This window comes from Tamandua tetradactyla, chromosome 5 (assembly GCF_023851605.1).
Source record: "Tamandua tetradactyla isolate mTamTet1 chromosome 5, mTamTet1.pri, whole genome shotgun sequence".
Classification (NCBI taxonomy): domain Eukaryota; kingdom Metazoa; phylum Chordata; class Mammalia; order Pilosa; family Myrmecophagidae; genus Tamandua; species Tamandua tetradactyla.
The window spans coordinates 42,448,722-42,472,063 of NC_135331.1; the positions used below are offsets into that span (position 1 = coordinate 42,448,722).

The window sequence follows — 23,342 nt, forward strand, 5'->3', positions numbered from 1 at the left end:
TGGTAACAGAGTTCAGCAGGAGTTAGAAACAGGGTAAGACAATGGGTAATTGAAGCTGAAGGGATACAGATTGTGCAACAGGACTAGATACAAAAACTCAAAAATGGACAGCACAATAATACCTAATTGTAAAGTAATCATGTTAAAATACTGAATGAAGCTGCATCTGAGCTATAGGGTTTTTTTTTTGTTTTTGTTTGCTTGTTGGTTTGTTTGTTGTTGTTGTTTTTTACTATTACTACTACTTTTATTTCTTTTCTTTATATTAACATTTTATATCTTTTTCTGTTGTGTTGCTAGTTCCTCTAAACTGATGCAAATGTACTAAGAAACAATGATCATGCATCTATGTGATGATGTTAAGAATTACTGAGTGCATATGTAGGATGGTATGATTTCTAAATGTTGTGTTAATTTCTTTTTTTTCTTTCCGTTAATAAAAAAAAAAAAAAAAAAGAAAAAAAGAAAAAAAAAAAAAAAGATTCTCAATATCATTAGTCATCAGGGAAATGTGAATTAAAACCATAAAAGGATACCACTTCCCATCCACTAGAATGGCTTAAATTAAAAAGACTGTACAGATTAGTGTGATGCCACGATACATCCCAGAGTAATTTTGGCAGAGAACAGAAGAGTATTTACAAAGTCCCCCAAGGGGACTTCGGGGAGAAAAGACTAAATATTCAACTTCCTTGTCTGGGGAATCCCTGGTATTCTTGCAAGCAGTGGGGACAACAAAATCAATAGGCTCAGTGTTCAATCTTGGGGTTTGCCACATATGAAATTTATTCCTGCAAAGGAGAAGCAAAGACTACTTATCCTTAACATTCACCCCAGAGAACCTCTTCTGTTCTTCAGGTGCGATCTCTTTCTAAGCCAATTCGACAAGTGCACTCACTGCCCTCCCCACTACGTGGGACATGAGTCCCAGGGGTGTAAATTTCCCTGGCAACATGGGACAAGACTCCCAGGATGAGCTGCATCCCAGCATCAAGGGATTGAGAAAGCCTTCTTGACCAAAAGGTGGAAGAGAGAAACGAGACAAAATAAAGTCACAGTGGCTGAGAAATTTCAAGGGGCTGAGAGGTTTTCCTGGACGTTATTCTTATGTATTACGTAGATATCCCTTTTTAGTTTATGATGTATTGGAGTGGCTAGAGGGAAGTACCTGAAACTGTTGAGCTGTGTTCCAGTAGCCTTGACTTTTGAAGACGATTGTATAACAATATAGCTTTTACAATGTGACTGTTATGATTGTGAAAACCTTGTGTCTGATGCTCCTTTTATCCAAGTTATGGACAGATGAGTGAAAAAATAAGGATAAAAAATAAATAAATAATAAGGAGCATAAAGGGTAAAAATTGGGTAGATTGAAATACTAGGGGTCAACAAGGAGGGTAAGGGGTGTCGGATATATTAATTTTATTCTTTTTATTTCTTTTTCTGGAATGATGCAAATGTTCTAAAAATGATCATGGTGATAAATGCACAATTATGTGATGATATTATGAGCCACTGATTATATACCACGTAAAGACTGTATGTGTGTGAAGATATCACAATAAAAATATATTTTTTAAAAGACTAGCAATGTCAGGACATACCAGGCTTGTAGAAAAACTGGAACTCTCATAAGTGGCTGGTGGAAGTGTAATGTGATACCAGCATCTCAGAAAATCATTGGAGAATTTCTTATGAAGTACTCATGACCTAGCAATTCCATTTCTAGGTACTTACCCAAGAGAAATGAAAACATGCCACACAAAGACTTATACACAAGCGTTCATAGCAGTCGTGTTTTGTGGTAGACAGCCTCTGAAAGAGAGCCCAATATTTTCCACCTCTGGCATTCATGCCTTTGATTAATACCTTCTGCATAAATGTGGGCTGAACCTAGTGACTGACTTAAACAAAGAGAATATGGCAAAAGTGATGGGATGCCACCTCTGAGACTGAGTTTTGGTTTTGGTTTTTTTAAAAAAAAAACACTCTGGTTTTCAGGGCAGTGTGTTGGTGGACTAGTGGCAGAATTCTCACCTGCCATGCCAGAGACCCAGGTTCGATTCCTGGTGCCTGTCCATGCAAAAAAACAAACAAAAAGCACTCTGGTTTTTATTTTGCTGCTTTCTCTTACTCTCTTGCTTGTTTGTTATGATGAAGCCAAGTACTATGCTGTGAGTGGCCCCACGGAGAGGCTCATATAGCAAGGAGCTGGGAGAACCCTCTGGCTAATAGCCACAAGGAACTGAGGCTCTCAGTCCAACAGCCCAGGAAGGAGTGAATTCTGCCAACAATCACATGACTAAACAGTACCCAGCTGTATTAGCTAGGGTTCTCTAGAGAAACAGAATCAGCAGGAGATATCTGTAAATATAAAATTTATAAGAGTATCTCACGCAATCATGGGGATGTAGAGTCCAAGGCCTGTAGGGCAGGCCGGAAGCTGGCAGCTCTAACGAAGGTTTTCAACAAACTCTCAGGAAAGGCTGGCTGGCTGAAGCAGAAAGAGTGATTATCTCTTCTGAACCCTCCTAAAAAGTCTCCCAGTAATTAGATTAAACATCACTCATTGCAGAAGACACTCTCCTTAGCTGACTGCAAATGCAATCAGCTGTGTATGCAGCTAACATGGTCTTGATTTAAGTCCATGAAATGTCCTCATAGCAACAGACAGGCCAGCACTTGCCTGACCAGACAAACGGGCACCACCATCTGGCCAAGTTGACCATGAACCTGACCATCACAGCAGCCAACATCTGCTTGCAGCCTTGTTAAAGACTTCGAAGCAGAAACACTGGCTAAGCTGCACCCAAGTTCCTGACACACAGAAACTGTGAGATAATAAGTGTTTTTTAAAACACTCTATGTTTTGGAGCAGCAATAGATAAATAGCCAAAACTGGAAATAACAGGAGAATTACCAAAACATTCTTTGGTATAACCATTTAATGGAATGCTACTCAGCAATAAAAAGAAACAAACTTCTGATATATGCAGCAACATGGTTGAATCTAAAACTGTTAAACAGAGCAAAGCAAGCTACAAATAAAAAAGATCATATTGTACAGCTCCATTTATATGAGATTCTAGAAAAGTAAAAATCTATCTAAACTGACAGAGAATAGATCAATGGTTCCCAGGCACCAAGAAATGAAGGACTGACTTCCAAAGAAACTTTATGGGATGATGGAAAAGTTCCTTATCTTAATTGTATTGATATATTCACAGGGGTATATACCTTTGCTATAACTCACTGTTATATATTTAAATTAGACACAGGCATGTCTTCCTGTATGTAAGCTATACATTGATAAGATTGATTTACAAAGTTAAAAGTAATAATTCCCAAAGCAAATACTGGATATGTCTATAGCAGCAAATTTTTAAAATTCATAGGAAATTAACAGTTTCCTAACAAAATATAAACAACCAGAATTGACCCAGGAAGAAATGAAAAGTCAAAATATACAATGACCAAATACTAGATTGAAAAGATTAAAGTGCTGCCAAAGGTTACTAGGAAGTTATTTAACTCCCAGATCCTCAGTTTCTTAATCTGGGAAAAGGAAACAAAGTAACACCTCAGAGGACTTTCTGAGAATTAAACAAACATGCTTAATGTAATACCTGGGACTTAGTAGATGCTCAGTCTTAATTTCCCTGATCTGCAATGAGGCTTTAAACTCTTTTAATAATAATTTTACCTCTCTTTTGGAAACTGTACATAGGTTATTTAATTCACTCAACAAACATAGAGTTTTTCCTTTTGAGACTCTTCCCAAGCAGATTCTCCTATCCCACAGGATGGGACTGGGTTTTTCTTTCCTGAGCCTAATTGCAGACAAAGAGGAGAAAAATGCAACCAAAAACAGGAAGCAAGAGGCCAAGCCCTCAGAAAGGAAAAAGATCATAAAACTGCCTGGGAGAAAGGAGATGTCTTAAAACTGTCTTAAGAATATTAGGCATGGATCCTCTCTGGAAGCCCTAAAACAGGATTCTTATCCAATTTTGTACTGAAGGATGCTGACGTCCAAGCCAGAGTCCTGTGAGGGTGACCCCTCAGCCTCCTAAGCTAAGGGAAGGCTATTCTGAATCAGTACTTTTCCCGGGAGTGCTTTCACCTCTCCTTCCCAGGGAAGCCTTCAGGCTGTGAGTAGAGATTGCAATATCTGGGAGGTCTGGGAGTGGTATTGAGGGAATGCAGTCTCCTGCCAGCAAGGAGGTCTGAAGGAATGCGGCTGGTCAGTTCTCTGCTGGCCTCCTGCCCTCTCCACATTGCACAACTGTTTCTCTTGACCTCCTCCCTGATCTGGGATCTACGGAAACCTCTTGCAGTCCTGACCTAGGTGATACAGAATGCCAGGGAGCCTGTAGAAAGGAGGAGCCAGTACCACCAGGCTGTTATCCCAGGAAATAGGAGTAAATTCCAATAAAGCCATCGTCACATCCCCTCTATCCTCAAATGTGCCTTCCTCGTTGGGTCAGGTCTATGGGAAAATTGCTAAGAATCTGCCACTGCCTAGGAACTATTTAGTAACCAGTCAGTGGCCTCTATAGCCTTTCCTCCACTTGGGCAGTATATCGTCTAGATAAGGGAATGGGCACTGAAGTCAAACATCAACTGGGCTCTGCCATTCAACCACTGTGATTGGTCTGTTTTCTCATCTCTAAAATGGAGATTCTATCACCTCCTTCATAAGGATGCTTTGAAAGTGAAATGAGATATCATATATCAAGTGCTCATTCCTAACTCTTAATAGAGCCTCAATAAATATCATCCTTCTCTATCTCATTGCCATTTCCACAGGTCCAATAGAGTGTGCAAGAGAAAACACCCCATCCTGCTAAATTCCCCCATTGGCCCTTAGTAGAAGCCACAGTGAAATTTAGGGAGATCTAGTGCTTCCTACAAAGGACAGTTCAACTCAAATTTGACTTAACAAACATTTCTGGAGCCTGCGTTATATTCCTTGTGGTATTTAGGGATTAAAGATGATGTTTTTGTTCCCTATCATCAAAACCACATTAAACTAAAAATAATAATGTATTAGTGGCTCTTGTGGTTTTGGGGGTTGACTGGACAATAGCAGGCAGATATTGGCTTAAGTTATCTTAAGTCTGTCTGGGCTGGGCATCCAAAACACCTTCTTCACTTATCTGGTCCCCTCCAAATGAACCTTTCTCCTGTAAAGTAGTCCAGGCTTCTTACATGGTGGCTTAGCTCCATGAGAAAGGAAGCATAAACTTCCACTAATCTTAAAGCCTGGGTCTGGTTGTGGCCCAGAGTCACTTCTATCATATTTTGTTGGCCAAAGAAGCTACATGCCAATCCAGATCCAAGAAGAAAGGGAGATAGAACCCACCTCTCCATGGGGTCTGTACGCAAAGGAAGGAATTGATGGTGGACATCTTCAGAGATTAGTTATCACCCATAGGTAAGATATGTGAATTCCATGTGGATATAAATAAAAGTCCACTTGTAAGGTTTTTTTGAGCTGATGGTTTTTCATCCAGGAGCATGATAAGCACCAAAAAACACATTATCTCAGCTGCTGCACTCCTACCACAGAAAATGATTTCACAATGAACAGCAAATTCAGTGAATGCATCAAGTCAAAACTGCTTCTCTTGGTGAGGATTCCTTTGTCACCTTCAGACTCTATTCATCCAAGATTTTCATCCTCCATGCTCAGTCGCTTTGCAGCACTGGTTTTGTCTTCAGAGTAACGACCAAGGCTTCTTATCAGTTAGACATGCTCTTACTCCCATTTCTCAAGACTGTCCAATTTTCTTCATTTTTTTAGTAATCATAGCTCCCAGTTCTGCTTCCTCGGATCATTTTTCCCAACCAAATTAAGTCACATGATTTAATAGTTCCTTGTATCTCTTTAAAGCTCTTATCATAGTTTGCAACATTATATTTCTTACTTTCTTTTTATTAATGTCACTGGACCCAAACAGCTCTATATAGTCAGGGACCATTAATCTCCAACAGATCTGTACCTAGTACATACTGGATGCTCAAAAATATTCCTTGAGTGCATGAACAGTTCCTCCTCTCCAGAGCCATTGAATGGTAAAAGAAGGCCAACCCCACAAAAATGGGAGGAAATTGTAGAAATTTATTTTCCCAATCATGGTGTCTAAGTGTTGGACCTAGGAAATTTTGCTATTCATTTTAAGAAAAGTGAAAATTTTGATTCTGTGACTCAAGCAGCACAAAAGAAGTTACTATCTTTAAGAGCCTCTACAAAGAGTAGATATGACCTCAGACATACCAAGCTCTACTAAAGGAATATTTTTAGGTTTCAAGCCCCATTCACCCTTCCAGGCCCTCTTGCTGAGTTCCTGTATTTCAAATTCCTTCCCAATTGCCCCACACCTGTTGTCTGTCTCTCTGCACAACCCCTTCAGACAGATGTTGCAGTTGGAGTGTCCACTTGGCTTAAAATCTCCCTGAGCTCCCTGGAGGGTGTCTTTCAGATTTCAGTAGGCTCCGGGCTCTGCTGCCAGAGGGCCTGTCTTGCCTCACCTCCACACCCACACATGGTTCTGGAGTCCTTGACTAAAATCCAGCACCCTGAGTCTTAGCATATCCCTCGGGGACTCCAGACACAATCTCATGTAGCTTTGGGTCTCCCCCAACTGAAAACAAAGGAGAGCAATTGGACTCCAGCAATCTTTTTATTCTCACTTTTTATTATGGAAATTTTTAAAGTTAAAACATATTATACTAAACCTCAATATACCCATCACTCCAGGCCAGTCTTTATTTCATCTGAACCCCATCAACTGCCCTTCGACCCCTGGATGATTTTGAAGCAAACTCCAGACATCCTTCAGTTTTATCCATAAATATTTCAATATCTATCTCCAAAAGATAAATTCTTTACAAAACACAACTAAAATACCATTACCAACAACGGGGATGACATTGAAAACATTATGTTAGATGAAAAAGCCAGACACAAAACATATCATATAGCTTGATTTCATTCATATGAAATATCCAAAATCAACAAATCCACAGAAACAGAAAGTTGCCAGGGTCTAGGGGGTAGGGAGAAATAGAGACAGGCCATTTAATGGTGTTCTAGTTTGCTAGCTGCTGGAATGCACATACCAGGAACAGAATGGCTTTTTAAAAAGGGGGAATTTAATGAGTCACTAGTTTACAGTTCTAAGGCCGAGAAAATGTCCCAATTAAAACAAGTCTATAGAAATGTCCAATCAAAGGCATCCAGGGAAAGATACCTTGGTTCAAGAAGGCCGACGAAGTTCAGGGTTTCTCTCTGAAGTGAGAGGGCACATGGTGAACACAGTCAGGGCTTCTCTGTCATCTGGAAGGGCACATGGTGAACACAGCATCATCTGCTAGCTTTCTCTCCTGGCTTCTGGTTTCATGAAGCTTCCTGGGAGGCATTTTCCTTCTTCATCTCCAAAGGTCGCTGGCTGGTGGACTCTCTGCTTTGTGGTGCTGCAGCATTCTCTGCTCTTTCTGAGTCTCTCATTCTCCAAAATATTTCCTCTTTTATAGGACTCCAATAAGCCAATCAAGATCCAGCCAAATGGGTAGAGACATGTCATCACCTAATCCAGTTTATCCACTCTTGACTAAATCACATCATACAGGGAGATGATCTGATTACAGTTTCAAACATACAGTATTGAATAGGGACTACTCCACCTTTATGAAATGGAGTTTTGGTTAAAACATGGCTTTCCTAGGGGGCATACATCTTTTTAAACCAGCACAAATGGGTACAGTGTCTCCTTTGGGCATGATAAAAATGTTACTGAACAAGGTAGAGGTGGTGGTTGCACAACATTGTGAATTTAATTGCACAGTTTTAAATGGTAGACTTTATATTATTTCACAGTAGTGGGTGGCTGACTGCCAGTTGCCATTCATCTAAGAAGAGTACTTCACTGGGGCAAAGGGGCATGCTGCTGTCCTCTTCTCTGTAGCCTGCTGACAGCTCCCATTGGAGACCATCTGAACTGCACCTGACACCTGGGACTTTGCACATCCTACCCTTAGCTATCCACAAATGCATGGTGTGCAATCCCATTTTACCCCTTTTTATAGGTAGAGTCTATACACCCTGAGTTTTCCAACAACAGTACTTGGGGGAACTAATCAGGAAAAAACCCCTTTGAATTAGGCCAGATCATCAGATACCTTCAAACCTTGTGGTCTTGTGTCTTAAGCCAACATTAAGAGGCCCCAGAAAAAGTACCCTCACAAAACTCAGTGTTTAATATATGTAAAAATGTAGTTTTCTAACAACCCGGAACAGTTTTATCTTAAGGACAAATAAATCTTACAATTATTCTTTTTTTTACCCTCTAGGAAGTTCAGAACCTCCATTTTCTCATCTACAAAATAAGTAGCTTGGGTTAGATGACCAGATGCCTTTCTAGCTGTATCCATTTCTGATTCTAAAAGAGCATAAAATCATCTTAACTATTTTAGTTTTGTATTTTCTTCTTTCTCCCAAGTTTTTGTCATGGAAAACTTCAAACATGTGCAAAAGTAAAGAGTAATAAAATGAACCCTCATGTAACTATCATTAGCTTCAAAAACTCCCACTCTTTGGCCAGCGTTGATGCATCTCTACACCCACCCATGCCAGGAACCATTATGAAGTACATTCCCAAACATCATTTCCCATATCAGTTCATCTACTTTTTCCTTACTAGAAAACAAAAGGAAAAGATTAATATTTTAATTTGGACCACCACAAAGTTACATGTGTACATACATAGAAATTTAAGGAGAAAGAGTTTCCATTCAACAGCATGACTGCAAATGGACAACGACTTCCAAAAAAGAAAGTTGTGCTAGGAGGCATGGTGCCCAGTTTTATAGTAAAAGGAGTAACTCTAGACATAATTACCTCAGGGTACTTTCTGCATTGAAAATATCTTTCTGAGGTCATTTATCAGCGCTAATGGAAACAATCCATACAAATGGGCCTGGGGATCAAAGAGATAATGTGTGAGCCACAGATGCAGGAAAGTTCAGGACAACATAGTCAGCCACATCTACTTCTCTACTGGGCTTCAGCTTTTGGAAGGCTGTATGAATGCCTGGGGCTGCAGGGTAGTTCCTGGCCTCCCAAACCTAGTGAGTGATCAATGAACTAGAAAGCATAGATTCCTCAGAAGTTCACATTGCAAGTAGAGTTGCCAGATTAAGAAAATAAAAATACGGGATGCCCAGTTAAATCTGAATTTCAGATAAACAACAAGTATTTTTTTTTAATATGAGTATATTCTAAATGTTGCATGAGACATACTCATACTCAAGAAAAGCAAACAAACCATCCAATGTCTGGCATTTGATGCTGGCTATGAGCTGGGCACCCACGGGTACTGTCAGCAGAATGCTCACGTGGGGGCTTCTTACAGCCTAGTAGCTAGGCTCCCAGGGTGAGCTTTGACAGAGAGAGCCAGGCACTAGTTGTATTCCCATTTATTCCGTACCTTCAGTGTCATTTTCACCCATTTTCAAGGGAAGACAGCATAGACCCAACCTATCTTTGGAAGAGTGGCGCTGTCACATTGTAAGAGCAGGTAGGATGGGATATAAATTGATGCAAATTTCTTTGGAAATTATAATCTTCACAGTGTTTCATTGGAATTTGTCTTGTTATCTGAATATTCACTTCCAAATACAGGTAAGCACGCCGGATGCAACTTGTAGTGAAGAATCTCCTTATGTTACCTTCTTGTTAACATTTTGTGGGTCATCTAAAAGGTAAATGCATATATTTACTACTGCAAGTGTAAAGTGTTGAAATGATAACTGATGGTTGTGATAGCTGTTTGTTTTATATACAAAGCAATTATTAAGAACTTCCAAATTAAAGGAAAACATAGGATTGTACAACACAGTGAACATTAAAGTGAATTATGAACATTAGTTGATAATAAATTATAACAACATTTTTTTCATCAGTTGTAGCAAAAGCATCACACTAATACAAAGTGTTATTAATAGGGGGTTTATGGGAACTTTGTATTTTCTATATGATTTTTCTGTAAACCTACAACCTCTCTAATAAAAAAAAAATACTAAAAAAGAACTGCCAGATAGATCAAGAGGAAAATCAATTGACAGTTTATGCAATAATTCTGTATAGAACAGACTGCTAAAGTAGGTTTAAAAACATTAAATGTTTAATAGCATTTTATAGCATGATAATTTTTAGAGTTGTCTTTAACTGTCAGTTATTTAATTCCATGTAGGCTAGGCCATGCAAATTTCAAGGACAAGTCTTATTTACAAATTCTTCACATATTGGAAGGATAAATTAAAAGCAGAAATACAAATTTACCCCCTCAAAAGGCCTAGGAAAAAAAAAATCCAAAATCATACAATGTCATTTGTATGCTAGCAAGGGAAAAAGAAAATATCAGATAATAGTGAGGTATCCCCCAAATATCTAGTTTCTCCACCATCTTCAGTTAAAATGAGCATTTATTTAGTGCCATAAATATGCAGAATACTGGCTGCTTTAACTGTGGCAATTATAGATCTGATGCTAGTTAGACTTCTAAAATAGACTTACTAAAAGTTCAAATAATGAAATAATGATAATTGTTTGCTGGTAAAATTTCAGACTCAGTCTTGTATCCTTGGGTATTTATTCTATGATTTGGCTTTGACTTTGGCTTCAGAGGAATACTGATTTTAACATTTAGTTGTTCAGCACAAATAGAGCTATCAGAGGCAAAGTAACATATGTAGTCCATAGAATTTCAAGTTCTAATTCCAAGGTCCACATGGGATTTGTTTGCCCACGCAGTGCTTTTTTTTACTAACATGCTTTATTGTGAATTATAACATATACAAAAAAAGCAATAAATTTTAAAGTATATTTTAACTTAATTATAGAACAGATTTCAAAGTTTGGTTTGCGTTACAGTTTCACAATTTCAGGTTTTCCCCTCTAGATGCTCCAAAACACTGGAGACTAAAAAGAAATATTAATATAATGATTCAGTAGTCATACTTATTTGTTAAATCCTAATTTCTCTGTTATAACTCCTCTTTCTTCCAATCTTCAGGAGTATTTAGGCTATGCCCATACTAATTTTTTCATGTTGGAAAGGGGTGTCGACAATATGGGATAGAGGGTGGAACCGGGTGATGTTCTTGGAAAGACTGGCCTCTCTGCATTTCAGGACTTACCTGGCCAAGGAACTATCTGAAGGTTTTAAGTTTCTGAAAAGTAAACTTAGCCCATCCAATGCTTTTGAAAATTTTATTTGGTTTCCAATAATTCTCAAATTGTTATATTTTTCAAAAAAAAAAATTGCAAATTTCAAACTTCTCTTAAAAAACAGGAAGTGTAATAGCCTTGGGCCTGCATCTCCTTATGGTAGCCATGGATTGGCATCCTGTTGCAGCCAGGACACTAGCCAACAGATGCAAAACTAAGGGCATAGCAGAAGGACTGAAGAGATGACCTCTACATATAGCCTTCCTTTGCAATGACTCAACTTCTCTTCTCATCAAGAAAAATCCATTTTCCCACAACTTGAGTCTGGGCTGGCCTTGTGTCTTGCTCTTGTCAATAACAAGCAGCAAAGTGAGATCTGACACATGTCCATTCTTTCTCGTAGAATCCTAACACTTCCTGTGAACAAGCCTAAGCCAGCTTGTAGGGTGGTGAGAGACCACCTGGAGACGAGTCCATATCTCCCAGCCCAGGGCTTCCTAGACCAGCCTGTTTCCAGCCAACCTATCTGACCTCAGACACATGGGTGAACCCAGCCAAGATCAGACTAACTGTCCAGCTGACTGGTAGATTTGTGAACAAATAAAAATACTTATTGCTTTAAGCCATTGAATTTAGGGGGTAGTTTGCTATGCAGTAATCACTAACTGATACAAGGAGAAAATGGGTAATCTCCATTTTGACATAATATTCTCCCAATTAAACCAGCATCTAATAGATATAATATTTAACTCTTATATGCATATAGTTTAGTTTACTTTTACCCTGGGTGGGGTGGGGGTGGGGGGTAGAAAATGTGAAGGAAGGAAGAGGAAGATGAGTGAGAAGCACAGCCCTCATTTTTTAGAGCATGCAGTTTGGGTTTTGTGCTGATAGACTTTCTCGCATGGGTATTCTGTTTCCGGCATGGCAGTGGCTAGAATCCCAGCCTAAGGGTCACAGAATGTTTATTCTAATTCTGGTTCTTCAGCTTGCTGGCTGTGTGAATTTTGGCAACTCTCTTGACCTTTCTGCCCTCCATTTTTTCAGGATGTGATAATACCTGGCTGGCCTGTCTTCCTGGCAGGATCAAGGGAGATGATGCTAGGAGTGCCCGCTGAAGGCTGAAAGTTCACTGCAGCCGTGCACCAGGACCCTACACCACAGGATTCCACCATGGTTTTGCCTGGACAATTCATACTATCTCATAACATTTAAGAAATTCAGTAAGAAAAGAAAAGAAAATGCCACTGTTCAACTTCTGTGGTACCAAATATCTGGGTTTTATTTTTATAAAATAAATAAAAGTTTTGTTCTGATCAGAAAGGAATGCATGCTTTATCTCCTGCTCCCCTCCCCTACCAATTGCAGATAATATGCAGTCTGTAAACACAGCTGTAGTCTCAGCTGCCCATGCGTCTCTCCTCTTGCTTTCCCAGGAGTTCAGTGTTTTAATTGCCTTAGACCTACCCTCCTTCCTCAGGGCAGGGGTCCAGGCTTGGAAGTTGGGTACAAGTACCACGATTTACCCTCTGGCTTAAATTTTCTGGCCTCTGCTTTCTGCCAAAGGAATAAGGATAGTAAGCCAATAAAATGCATTATTTCCTGCTGCCCTGGAAAAATTATAACTTACCTTGAGTTTGTCAAAGACAAACAGATCAAGGGTTGCTGGAATATAACATCAATTTTTCCACAATATTGTGCATCTGGCAATAATTTTAGATGTCCTTCTTTTGCATAAGAAAAGGAAAGAGGGGGGAAAAAAAAAGAAACAGACTTCACATATAATAAATGCCCACTAGAATATAATCTCAATGAGGGCTGGGTAAATTGTCCGTCATTGAATTTCCAGCCTGATAATAATATCTGTTGAACGAATCAATGAATGAGAAAGTTAGTTACTCTGTGTCATGTCCTTTGCCTTCATCATCTCCTTTAACCCTCGAAAGTCAATTGTCCCACTTTATAGATGAGATGACTAAGGCTCTGAGAAACCAGGTAGTTTTTCAAGGGCCACAGATATTAAGTGGTAGAGCCAAAGTGTATATTCAGGGACTTTTTCATGATATCCCATCAGAGTTTCTCAAAAAGAATTGAAGGCAGGCCAACCTCAAAGTTGCACACACCTTGGTTCCTTTGAGAATATAGCTCCATGTGGGACGATGCCCAAGCATCTTCATGAGAACAAAGCAGGAAATTCAGAGAACAAATCCCCTCACCCGGGAGCTTTAGGGGATCTTTTCGTTTCTCTTCTTAGCTTGCTCCACAGGTGGTGAATGCACCATGAGATTGGTAGGCAGCCTTGAAGGTACTCAGTAGCTGAGCTTACAGTGGATGAAAATACTAGAGATGGCTTGGTTCTGGGCAAAGGGAGGTAGGTCCCTGCAGATCATAGTGGCTCACCTGGGGACTCCAGCCAGTTCATGCACATGGCAGATGGAATGTGACCCTTGATGTGTCCTGTGCACCAAACCTCTGTCTGAAACATAATGGTCTAGACTGTTTGCCAGAAAGTGTTTTATATGATGTATATTTGGGGGGAGGAGGAGATGGGTAGAGAGAACTTGAATCAAGGGCAATAATCTCTTCTCTTCCTCTACCCTCATTCAAAACAAACAAACAAACAAAACCCCACTCCATTAACCCCTTCTGCCAGGGGAATATAACGCCAGTTTCATTTTATACTCACACAACTCTCCACTCCATTATGGATAAGTGGCGAATGGATATTCTTAAGTGTTAACTTGAATTTTAAAATGCATTCCACATTACGGAGGAATTACAAAGGCATGGAAATTCCAGCCTCAGAAATTTAGGTAATTAGCCAGGTGGTTAATTCAGAGGAGATCAAAACGACAAGCTCAAGAAGTAGATAAATGATTTCACCTTGTGTTTTTCACAGGTCTGGTTTCCATAGATTCCTGTGGGTGGGAGTCATTATTATCATCCTCGTCACCATTATCAGTTACTATTTTATGGTGCCTCACTAAATCAAAGACATCGTCCCTAGGTACTGTAAGGACTTTACTCTTCTAAAAGGCACAGTCACTCTCCTTAAGGAGTGTCCCATCTCCAGGGCAGAAGTAAGATTAAAGGTTTATCTTTTCTTTTTCTCTTTTTCTTTGCATGGGCGGGCACCGGAAATCGAACCTAGGTCTCCAGCATGGCAGGCGAGAACTCTGCCTGCTGAGCCACTGTGACCCACCCAAGATTAAATGTTTTGACATGATGATAAGTTTGGAAAATAAATGTAGGCCTGAAATGCCCAGGGGCATCAGCTGTCGATGTTAACTTCCAAAGTCCTTCCACAGAATAACCAGGGTGACTCAAGATGCTCAGTGGAAAGAACCTCATAATGCATGGAATGCTGCAGGGATGTCAAAGAAGAATGAGGCCTTAGAAATGGCCACTAGATTCAGTCATGTAACATCATGGATGTCTTTTCCATGGCATGAGAGGCACAGGAACTGGTGGCAAGCAGTTGAAAAATTAGTGGGGTCGGGAATTGGAGAGTGGGGCATGGCAACAAAAAGAAAGTAGGAACAAGTTGGGCCAAGACGAGATGTTATTGAGAAAGTTAAGTATTCAAAAAAAGCCAACTTTGGTAGTTATTGAAGTTGGTTGATGAGCAAATGGTGGTTCATTATACTACTATCTCTAGTTGGTGTATGTTTATAAATTTCTTTTTTAAAATTTTTCAAAAATTAAGGTGCGAACCAAGCATGTGAAAAGAGATGAAGGAATCAGAGGAGAGAGGATATTAAATCTATAATTGGTGGTACATCCTCAGAAAAGGTATGTAGAGATGGAATCAAGAGCACCCATGAGAGAATTGAACTTTTGGCCAGGGAAAGAAATAATAAAAAATAGATGAAGATAAGGTCAATATCTGGGTTGAAGAGAAAGTGTTAATACAGAAATAGCATGAGGCCAAAAAGATGATGTTTAAAGGAAATCAGACCTTCATTTCCACGAAATAAGAGGAGAGACTACAAAATGCAAAGGAGGGGAGAGAGCAGGGAGAATTTGAGGTATGTGGAACAGGTTGGGATAACAGTCATGGAATGTAGCAGGGAATGAGCAAGTAAAAGGGGGTAAAACCAACAACAAAATTAAAAAAAAAAAGTGTAAAAGTGAACAGCTGAGTTGTATGGCCCTTCAGGTTAATCAGCAAGGATTTTGAAGGAACTCATACTTTGAGAACCACTACCGTACTGGCAAGATTCTCTAGAGAAACGGAATCAACAGGAGCTATCAGTAATTATGAGTTTTTTTTAAATGTCTCACGCAGCTGTGGGGATGCATGAGTCCAGACTCCATCGGGTAGGCTGTGAGCCTGACAACTCCAATGGAGAGTATCAACAAACTCCAGGAGAGGCTCAGGGGCTGGAGAAGTACAAATTCTCTTTTCTCCTTCAAAAGTCTTCAACTGGGGCCGCAGTGGCTCAGCAGGCAGAGTTCTCGACTGCCATGCCAGAGACCTGGGTTTGATTCCCAGTGCCTACTCATGCAAAAAAAAAAAAAAAGGTCTTCAACTGATTGGCTTAACTCCAAACTGATAGGAGTATCTTGTCTGTGGAAGACGCACCCTTAGTTGATCACGGATGTTATCAGTCACAGATGCAATCAACTGACCGGTGATTAATAAACCAACCTTCTGGTCTATCAACCAGTCATGAAATATCCTTGCAGTAACAGTTAGGCCAGTGCTTGCCTGACCAGACAGGTGGGCACCATCACCTGGCCAAGTTGGCACCTCAACCCCACCATCATGACTACTTTAAAGCATGCAGAAGAACCACAAGTTACAATGATACCAATCCCAGATTGGTAGTATTTTCCAAGAACAGGAGAAGTTTGCCAGGGAAGTAGCAACTGTCTGAAATGCTCCCCAAAAGAGCAGATCCATAGGATGTCAAAGAGAAGGCACCCTTTTGGCCCAAAATAAATTCGTTAATAAATATCTTCAACCTCACCACTCCATGTACACTAGTCTCAGCCTCTGCTAGAAACTTGGTTAGAAATGGAAAATCTCAGGTCCCACTAGAGGCCTCTAAATCAGAATCTACATTTTAACAAGATCACAGACAATTCATAGACACATTAAAATTTGAGAAGCATGGGTCTGTAGCTTTGGTGGAAGCTTTGCTTTATATATGGGCAATCATAGCAATGCTAATCCTTAAATAATAAATACTGGGCCTCTCCCATAAGTCTGATACGGGAAGACCATCAAAGCTCCTGGATGCACTCTCAACCCTCCAGGTTTAAACACCACACTTATGGATGGGAAATATTTTTTTCCTTTTTTTTTTTTTTTTGGCCATTGTGATTCAATCCCCAAAGCCTACAAAAGGAGAAAAGATTCTTTTTAACTCTGACATTCTCCGAATTGGAGCTGATCATTTGATATTCATCACCCAACTTGGGCTTCTGGGCTCTCCAGCATGGCCAGTGGAAGTACAGCCAAAATGAGTGGTTAAAGTAAGCACAGACCACACCAGCTACCTACACCGGCCTTTCAAAATGTGTTTTGATGTTTGTTATCGTCTCAGAAGTTGGTCTTCCCCATCACTTTTGCTCTCTGTGCTCAGTCCTTTTGCAATGTGGAATCAGTCCTTAAAGGCCACGCAAAACATCTTTGACACTGGGACCACTTGGGCCTTCCTACCTCCCTCACTGCCCTTTCCTTTAACTGAGACAAACAGTATGCCTTAAGACCTGGGGCTTCAACCTGACACCTGAAGCTTTCCAGCTGCATGGTCTTGGGCATGCCACCTTGCCTCTCTGAGCCTCGTTTTGCTCATAGTAAAGAGGGTGGGTAATAATTGTACCCACCTTATAGGGACATTGGGATGATAAAATGAGTTAGTATTGAAAAACACTGAAGTCATATTTGGGATGTGACAAACTTATGATAAATATTAACTATTATTATGCAATGAATGAAATTTCAAAGGAGTATTACATCCTCAGGGAGCCTTCCATGTTCCTGCCAGAATCCTGCTGTTGCCATATACACTTTTGTGGCTTCTTCTATTCTGTGGCAGGGATCATAGCTGTTATTGTATGGTTTTGAGATGATGTGATTAATGAGAGACAACACAGCATAAGGGTCAAAAGCACAATTATTTTTTTGAGAGTCAGACTACAAGGGATCAAATCCCAACTCTTGCTATTAATTGTGAGATCTTGGTCAAGTGACTTAATCTGTTTGTCCTTCAGTTTCATCATCAGTAAAATGCAGACTAATAATAGAAACTGCCTTATATAGTTCTTAGGAAAATGAAAGTGGTTGAAATATTGTTTGGCATATAATAAGTGCTAGGCATGTTTGCAATTATTAATATTATTAATATCTGCTTTCTTCTTATAAGCTCTGACAGTGAACATATCCCCAGCATCTACCCCACTGCCTGAGACATAAGGAAAGGTGCAATAAAGAAGCTAAAACAATAAATGTCTGAAAGTTAAACTGATTTCCACAAAAGTTAATTGACATGATACATTTTTTCAGTTGCTTTCATTATTATGTTCCCACATCTTCCTCACTCTTTTTTGCTTTTTCTTTCCTAACATTTTTTTTAATGTTTAAAATGTTTGTGAATATTTTAAAGCAAAAATGACCTATGTAAAAGCATAGACCAAAAGAATAATACGTAATTTTGTAAATTCTTGTTTGCAGATATGAACCAAGAACAAATGCAGTATCAAGATTTCCCTGCTTTTAAAACTCATAACATGTAATTTTGACACTTAGTCTACTTTAGAAACCGGATGCGTATTTAGTTGTAAAAGGAGGATGAGGAACCTCCATTAGGTGATGTTTTACTTGATGGAGAGCAGGTGGGGGTGAGCTCCTGTTGAAAGTTAACTTTTCACCTATAACCATGGTGATATGAAGGAATGCTAACATGAATCAATATATGAGCAGGTCACTTGGGACAGAATTTATCAGCCAGGGATGACGCCTCTCTGAGAGGTCACAGCTGTGCCCTTTTGTACTAAGACCTGTGCTAGACACAGCCCCCCCCAACCCCCCCCCTCCCTGTGAGTCATGAGCCAGGGGCCAGCCTCACACTTGTTCACTCTCACCTTGAAAACAATTGGAGACACAGACCTTTAGGGTGCGGGTGATGCCTGCTAGACCCTCAAGTCCAAATCCTAACTCAGGCTGTGTGCAGCCACCAAAATGGAGAGAATTACCTAGAGAGTTCAGGCTGTGGTTGAGAAAAGTCTTTGATATGAGCCTCAAGGCATGGAGGTGGCCTTATCTGTGTTGATCAGATAGTAGGGACCAGGTTTTGGTTTTTGAGGCATTACATTGTGGTGGTTAAGAGTGCGGTCACTGGAGCCAGAGTTCCTGGATGTAAATCCTACCTCTAACCAGTGTGGAGAGTTAAAAATGGCCACAAATTCATTGAAATTACTGTCATGGAGAGGTGAGGTCTACATCCCCTCTCCTTCAGTCAAGATGGCTCTGTGACCACTTTGTAAAAGTGTCCCTGTACCAGTTTCTGGTCTAGGTCCTAAGAAATGGACAGCATCTACTTCTCATCCCTTGGAGTCTTAAACTACCACATTAAAAGTCCAAGTACCCTGCTGGAGAGACCACATGGAGAAGGGGCCCGCTGAGCCCAGTGTTATAGCCATGGCCACCAAGACACTTGGTATGTGTCTGAAGTCATCTGGAACCCTCCAAACCAGTATAGCCACTAGCTGAATGAGAGTGAATAATACCAGTGGATTAGATTACATGGAGCAGAAGAATTATCCATTGAGCCCTGCCCAAACTCCTAACTCACAAAATCACAAGCTAGGATAAAGTGGTGGTTCTTTTAAATTCCAAGTTTTGAGGTGGTTATTTATGCATCAATAACCAGAACAACCATTTACTGGTTGTTTGGGTTTCCTCATCTCTAAAGCAGGGTCAACTATGACAGTACCTGCCTTATAAATTTGCTCTGAGGATTAAATGAGTTAGTAACATAGCTCTCTAAAACCAGTACCTGACATAGAGTAGGTATTATATAAATATTGGCTATTAGTGTGCCACAATGACAACTGGTCAGATTAGGAGATAGAAGAGCCTGAGAGCAGCTCTACGAGCTCTAGTTCTCCAGGCCATTTCATACTCTCATAGTTCAGCCTCTCCCTGGGCAGTAGCTCCTTAAGGTACACTTATGCTGAAGTGACCAAGGCTCGGAGGAGCCAGCATGAAGTATCAGAATTAATTGTTCCACTAAAAGAATAGCTACTGCCTTCCCATGGTCAGATACTTTCTTCAGATCCATGGAAGCCTGTTGGCTCCCTACCCTGCTCTCAGCCCACTACCCTGGCAGCACCCAGCTCCTCACAATCTCCCCAATCCTACTTCCTCTTGGCTTCAATCTTTGCTCCTGTTACATTTTTCCTGCTTCAAATGACTACTTGCCTTCTCTCTGCCAACATAGATTTCATTACAAGCACTTGAGAAGTGAGTGAGCTCCATGTTTCCCGAGAATGCCGTGGAGAATCTTTGTCCTGCAAAATATGCTGCAGCAGAAGGGTTCAGCAGGTTTTGGAGTTTGGGGAATGCTGAACTCTTGATTTCCAAACCCTCCTTAGACAGTTGCAAGCACAGTCGCAAATTAAATTTACTCTAAAAAATTATGCCATTCAGCCATCCATTTAACTTTGTTGTATCCAGATTTTCCCGAACCTGCCTTGTCCATGAAACTTGACTTTTCCAATAAAATCAGGCTCCCCTGAGGTAAGTCCTGGAGGAGTGTAAGAGTGAGGCAAGTGAAGACAGCAGAGAAGAAACAATGCGATGTGAGGCTTGATCAGATAAAAGACAAACCATGGAGGCTAAGTTCAAGATCTGGGGCCCAGAAGCCTCTTGAGGACTTTAAGCAGGGGTATGCAAGGTCAGATTTGCATTTTGTGAATATCACTAACTCCCAGAGAGCAATGCTGTGCTCTCGACCTGTACTTTTTTATTGTAGACCCATAGTAAGCAAAACGTGTTGCGTTATTACCCAAGATTTAAATACTCATAAAATATCCATCCTGATGCAACTTCCACTGAGGTTTTCTATTATTTTTCCCTTTTTTCTTTCTTTTTTAGAAATCACTTATAAGAAACTGCTTTAGTAACCGAGGTACACAACGATGGAAACCTGAACTTTATATGCCCCAACATGAATGTTTCAATTGTCCCCCATCTTTTCTCTGGTGTATTGAATGAATAAATGATCCACTTTGAGATGACCAAATGAACCTAGGCTTAGTTTCTCTGCTAAGCAGCAGTTAGCTCATTTAAACTCTGTGCATGAGCTTATTTCTTGTCTCACGTAAATAGTTGCAATCCCCTTGAAGGCAGAAAGCAAATCTTTCACTAGTATAGAACCTGGTAGTGTTCAAAACATCGCAGGTGCTTTAAACACACTTATGATTGCATTACATTGACTGTCCTTTGCCCATTGCAGGGGAGTAGCCTAGAGGTAACAGACTGAGAAGTAGCTGTAAGCATTATCTAGGTATCATGTATACCTGCAGCAGGTAACCAGTCACTTGGGACATGGTCTCCTTATTCCTCCCTTGGCGTTACTGGAAGGAAATTCTGACCTCCTGCTGCTTAATCCCCTGTGGTCAAGACTCCCAGGGGGTGAGGTCCCTGAGGCAAGAGACATGTTCTCCTTCTTCCTTTCCAAGGATCCCTCCTGTCTTTCCGTCCCTTCCAGAGCTGCCATCTGCTCTCACTTCTGAGGTCTGCTTCCGACAGGCTGGGACTTAGTCTCCTCCTTGCTGACTGTGGAAATGAGGCCTCTAGCAATTGTAATTTAAGGGCTTCATTGCTAAACACTCATAGCAACAGAGAATGGACAGCAAATCCCAAAGCGTGGGCGTCGTAAGGACGAGACCCAGAATCTCACAAAATTCCCCCAAGTGCCTAGAGCAGCCCGTTGGTGACTCTCCTTCCCAGAGGAAGCCCTGGGTGACATTCCTGAGGGTGAACATCACCAAGCCTTCCTCCCCTCGCCATCCCTCTTTTCCAGATTAGGGATTCCAATTCGCGCTTGAACGTCTGAAGGCACAAGTAATAGTTGAGCAATAAGTGGGTTATTTACCATCCAACTAGTCACCATCCAAATGTTTGAGGTTTCAACATCGGCAATGGTCGGGACATTTGGTGACCGTCCTTCATTATTTCCCCTTCTCCACATGAGAAATTAATTACCTCAGGCCTCTCCCTCATGGGTACTCAGGTATCTATCTTCTCTCACCTCCTTGAAGAAAAAATTGTCCTTCAGTTCAATTTACTTCAATATGCTCAGATAGGATAGCTAGGCAACTCCAGGTGCTACTCTGAAAAGCCTAGGACATCTGCACTTTTGACCATGATGGTAGCTTTCATAGAGTAAAAGCACAGTCCATGGAGAAAAAAGGAAAGAAATGCCAAGGCTCCAAAGAGTAGAAAAAAAGCTGCCTAGCTCCAAGGTGTATCTAGCTTGGATCAACACTCATATCCCTAGAATGCTTATCTCGGTTGGTCGGTGGTTTGGTTCCCAGGACTCCTTGCCACATGTGGACCTATTATGAAGTCCATCTCTACCCACCCGCAGGGCTGGAAAACAGCTGCCAGCAAAGTGATAACAGTCCTTAGTGTTGGTGGTGGGGTCACTGCTGCTGCTTCTCTTTTCTTCCTTCCATTTGTCTGTATATCTGGTTTTTCTACCAACAAAATAGGTGTTTGTGATAAGAAAAAAAATCGCAATATTTGTTGTTCAAAAAGAAGCACCTCCCACTACACACGTATTCTTCGCACACTATTGTTTATAATGAAAAGATGATTTTTTTTTTTCTAAGAGGAAACTCAATCCATCAGGGAGACAATAGGACAGAGGACTCAAGAGCACAGGTTTTGATGAGGAGTTAAAATCTCAGCTCTTCTCCTTATTCTGCTGGTGTGGCCTTGAAAAACATACTTAACTTCTCTGAGCCAGAGTGTCTTCACCCATAAGATGGGACATAATATTTCCCTCACTGAAGGGTGAGGAGCATTTGAAGTGCTACTCATTTGTCCTAGTATATTATATGTGTTCAGTAAACATTAGCTGTTTTTCTTCTCACACTGACCCTGAGAACTCTGAAATTCTGTTTGTAGAGTCAACCAATGGGAGTCATAGAACCTTTCGAAGGAACCTTAGCATTCATCTGATCTGACTTCCCTAGAATCCTTTCCATAGCTTCTCTGGCCAAGGGTCCTTTAGTCTTGGCAGATGCAACCTCACTTCTGCCGTGAGAGAGGGTGGCTGACTTCACAGTCAGACAGGGCTCATTGTCATCATGGCATGACTTGCTTTCCATTTAGCTAAAATTTGACTTCATATAAAACTCTGCCTATTCTTTTTTTTTTTTTTTGGCAGGGGGGCGAGCCTTCTACCACTGAACCACCTGTGCACCCTTTGCCTATTGCTCTTTATTATACTCTCTAGAAACAGCATGAATGACGAGCAGGCTCCCTGCTCCCTCCATAATCCTTTAGCTGTTTATGTAACACACGAGTACCAAGCAGGGTCATTGCATAATGTAGAACTTGGTCTAGGCAAGGCAGAGAGCTTTTTAAATGACACTGAAAGCAAACTAGTCACTGAATCATGCCCTTTGACAGCTGACAAAATGTCCAGTAGGGAATGTCTTAATACCTTCATACCTCCCGAACTCTCTGTTGACCCAAAACTGTCCTCTCTGCTCTAGCCAATTCATCAGGATCTTTTCGTCTCCTACCCATCTACGTCATGCCAACCTCCCCGTCCCCCTACCCTTTTGTGAAGGTAGAGGTTTAAGTCCCACGTGGAGAACAGGACTGAACATGTGGGCTGAGAAAACTGGTTGTGCTAATTCCATGGCATCAGTGGGGAAGCAGATAGAACTAAATTGAGTAACAAAGGTGAAAATACAGCAACCAGGCAACAGAATGAATAGTTATTCTGATTTCATCCTTAAAAGAATTTCTGTAGACCTGAGCTCAGTGATACTCAACTAGACCATCAAATTGGTATTTTCATGTTGAGGAGAACAGGAGCTCTTCTTAACCCTTGCATTACAGGTTTTCAGTGGAAAGAGAAAG

The 23,342-nt window shown here is 40.7% G+C and overlaps 1 long non-coding RNA gene across 1 annotated transcript; it reads right to left on the reverse strand.

Annotated features, from left to right (window-relative positions):
• Positions 1-9,470: 9,470 nt before the first annotated feature.
• Positions 9,471-23,129, reverse strand: LOC143682384 (uncharacterized). The gene is made up of 3 exons (XR_013175109.1): positions 23,035-23,129; positions 12,698-12,787; positions 9,471-9,755 (listed from the first exon to the last, which is right to left on the reverse strand). It is a non-coding gene; the product is annotated as an uncharacterized LOC143682384 (long non-coding RNA).
• Between the last annotated feature and the right edge of the window lie 213 nt (positions 23,130-23,342).